The following is a 3,968-nucleotide window of genomic DNA, read 5'->3' on the forward strand; positions in this document are numbered from 1 at the left end:
TTGCATAGGATTGTGACGGTAATGGCTAAACCCTAGTCTTTCCCTAAATTGATTTTTAATTAAAAAAACGTTTTTCTGTTTGTTGCATTTATTTTCCAACTTCTAGGTTTCTTTAAATTGTTAATTCAATATTTTCAAACTCAAAAATCTCAAATCTTTGATAAAAATCTATTGTAATAATTAATTAAGAGTTGATTTAATTACGAATTAGTCAAACAATCTTTGGGGACAACGACCTTGCATGAGCAATTATACTACAATTACCTTGTATTCTTGCAAGTATTTTAAGTGATTTTAACCCTACTTTTACATGTGATAAAAATTCTATCACTAACCCTCCGGCCATGGCAAGCCTTGGTGGCTTCAGAGTCTAAGATTTCAGGAAGCCCTTTTCGCCTGACTGAGCTGGCCATCGAGCCGTGCCACAACTTTTTGATAACAAATGACCCTCACTATCACTGTATCATCGCCTTTGCCATCTGTTGCCAATGCCCTTCCACTTGGTGTTGGTTACTGGCTAGACTCGGGATCATCTCTAAATCCGTTGTGGGATTCTCTGTAGCAAACCGTAGATGCTGCTTGAAATCTACACCCGAGCAATTGGAGAGAAGGGTGGGTTCAGTACATAAGACGGTTGGATTTGTTTCACCCTCGTAGCTACTTCCTTTTTCTCCCCTGCGGTAACTGCTTCAATTAGGTACTTCACTTCTTCCTCAATCAGTACTTTCAATGATTTGCATTGTGACAACTGTGTGTTCCTCTACTGCCCCACGGCTGCGGATGTTTCTGTACCATGCAGAATGGCAACACATGTAGAAAATGCTTGTAGTGTATATAACTGAGCATGAAAATCAACTGCATAGCGTCCCTCTTCAACCATCGTCATAGTTAATGCCGGTGCTTTCTCCTTTGATCCCTACAAACAAATCAAAATCAAGCAACAGCTCATGAAATTCCTTACACCGTCACCAAGCATGAAGAAAAAGGATGAAGAACGAAATTAGCAGCAAGTCAACTACGATCCTTCAATGGGGAACGAGCAAAATCAAACCCATTGTCTCTAGAATTCTTTTTAGTTCAGAATTTAACAACAGAACTTCATTTATCCAATTCAAGCTATGATCACGAAAATTTTCTCCAATGTCAAAGATGTTTACCTGAACAAAAAGTTCCATAGGCTTCTGATTCTCCGCCAATAGTTGATTATCAGCGCTTTGAGTGTGGGGATTGCTTAAGACAGTAAGAGGACAGGACATGTCCCAGACACCACAGTCACAGCCTCCACCCAACCTCCACCAATCTAGTAATGATGAGGGACCACTGCTTTCAGCACTCGGCATGCCATGGTTTCCAGCTGGCGCTACCACCAGTAAGTTTCCTGGACTTCGGCTATCAGGGGCAACCTCCTTCTTCTGTTCACCCACAGACAGTAGGTTTCAATGTACGTTATCACTAGTTTTATATTTCAAGCTCTCTCTCTTTGCTAACGGAACTTGCATAATAATGGCTGCAATTTCAAGGTTTGGATGCAAATCTGCAGATGGCCTGGCTGAAGAATAATTATCACTGTTTTCGGAAGCATGTTTTTGTTGAAATTTGACCTTGGCGGGAAAAGACTCGTCCGGCTTTAAACTTGCCCCCACTGTGCTTGAATTAGAACCTTTGGGAGGTTTAACATCATCAGGGGTACACTTCCAGTTTTCTTGAACAGCACATGTTTGCCTTGCATGAACAATATCATACAATACAAACTCCGTCACCATGGAATTTATAAAAACTCCATCTTTGAGTTCCGAACATAGATAACAGGAAACTTGCATCTGTCCCACCATTGAAGAATCTCTGTCGCTACCATATAATCCCCAACCACTGGCATTGCTCTTTTTTCTACTTCCTATGGAGTGAAAGGTATACATCCAATTAATCGCATTATCTGCTTTCCATGTCCTGACCACAAAGACATCTTCTGAGCACTTCAACTAGAACTTAAAAAATGGCATTCCATGTTTATTTTGTAACTTGAGATGGCCATATAGGTGAACTGGTGAACATGCAACAGAAGATTGGTGGTTATCTCGGTTCGTAAACTGGGGTTCACAATCTGGACTCTCTACAGTATTTGAAAAGACTGGCAACACCGACTTTTGATGTGACCTGTTTGCCGGCACAGTAGTTTTGGCTCCACCAGGTTCCACTACGTAACTCGGAGTTCTCAAAGACTTGGACTTCATGAACGGATCAAACATCTTTCTAATAGGGCTTAACCGGGTCTTTGAGCTGACCCTGGACGAGCGTGCACTATCTGGTGGGGAAGGAAAAAGGAGCATTTCCACCTTAGCGGAGAAAGACTTGTGCAATGTGTGAACTTGGTCTCTTTCCAGAAGTTCATTACCATTGTTTAGAGGTCCAGCAACAGCATCACTTCTTAGTTTCAGATCCACTGAGAAGTCTCGTAAAGCTTCAGCAAAGTGCTTTTCCCTGTTATCTAGATCCATACAAATATCAATCAAGCTATCTGACAAACATGGTTCAACATGAGGCCATCCAACAGATGGTGCATTCAAGTCCGATTTCAAGTATACTACTGCAGACCTATTCTGTGAGCTTTCCTCATCAGAACTACACATGGTGTCAACAATTCGGTAAGAGAAAGAGGTGTCACTACTATGCGGCATTTGAACCTTTCTCCTTCCTTCGACAGTGCCCATTTTCTTAATATATTGTACCTCTTTGGAGCTTTGATATATCAAACCATGCTTAAGGTCTACATTAACAACAGGCCTAGATGGAACACTTTTACAAGAAGCACTGCGATAGCGATGAAAGGTGATTTCCACAAAATCCTCCTTTATGCTCAATAAATCATCTTTACGTTTTAATTTCCCTTTTGTGCTCCTGTTTTCAACATGGGATCGATGACCGTTAGTTGGAAGCACAGTGTTGGGACTCAAATTCACCGTGCAACTTCTATCAAAGTTCATCTCTAGTCCCATTGACAGATCGGAAACTCTGCAACAACAATGGAAACAATAACAAGAACAAAAATCAAGACCTGCATGATTGAATTTAATCCTAACAATACTGATACTGCTAAAAATGACATGCAATTTCTACAACAAAATTCTTTCCCCAAAATAGCCAGGAAAATACAAACAACAACAACAAAGCCTTATCCCACTAAGTGGGGTCGGCTCAGTGTGCCACTTACGGGTGACGACCTAGCGTTAGCGCAATTTTGTATAGGATTCATTATCATAAGGATTCGACATAAGAATGGAGTGCCGACTGTCGACTATCAAACGCCCTCCCCCTCCCCCTCCTCCTTTATCTGGGCTTGGAACCAGCAATGTAAGATAAACTTACACAGGCGGAGTATACACCAAAGAAAATAGGCAGTACATTGAATAAAAATAAATACACCAAAGAAAAGCTTTCAGCTGCAACAAAAACTGACATCGATGGCAGTTATTACATCTCATATGCCAAATAAATCAGATTTTTCATCTATTTTTCATGTTTTGCGACAGACAATTGGAAAGGAATATGCTTTCTGCAAATATTGATAAGAATAGAAGAAATTAGATTTTAAAGAGCAATTGAATTACACAAAAAATACTGATGGCATTGCATTTTTCTATCTGCAGAAATTAGATATCCTAATTGGCAAAATTCCTAAAATTCTTGAAAAAATAATAGTTGAATAATTCTCACCTTGGCAAAAACCATTCTTTGAAAAGGCACAAAACCCATCAAAGATTCCAAACTTTGAGATCACATAAACCTCAAAAAACCAGAACTTGATCTCTCCAAAAATGAAAACCCATAAACCAAACGCACACAAGAAATTCTATTGACTACAAAAGCACCCAAATGAGAAAAGCAGTACAGCTGAAAGCTACATATTCTCTAAAAAAATTAAAAATTAAAGAAAAGAACTTGCTTGTAATTTCACATGCATTTGAACTTTT

The 3,968-nt window shown here is 39.7% G+C and overlaps 1 pseudogene; it reads right to left on the reverse strand.

Annotated features, from left to right (window-relative positions):
- Nucleotides 1-274: 274 nt before the first annotated feature.
- On the reverse strand, nucleotides 275-3,012 carry LOC103954848 (annotated as a pseudogene).
- Between the last annotated feature and the right edge of the window lie 956 nt (nucleotides 3,013-3,968).

Source organism: the organism of the source record quoted next, unplaced genomic scaffold (assembly GCF_019419815.1).
Source record: "Pyrus x bretschneideri cultivar Hongxiangsu unplaced genomic scaffold, Pyrus_bretschneideri_v1 Contig30, whole genome shotgun sequence".
NCBI classification, from domain to species: domain Eukaryota; kingdom Viridiplantae; phylum Streptophyta; class Magnoliopsida; order Rosales; family Rosaceae; genus Pyrus; species Pyrus x bretschneideri.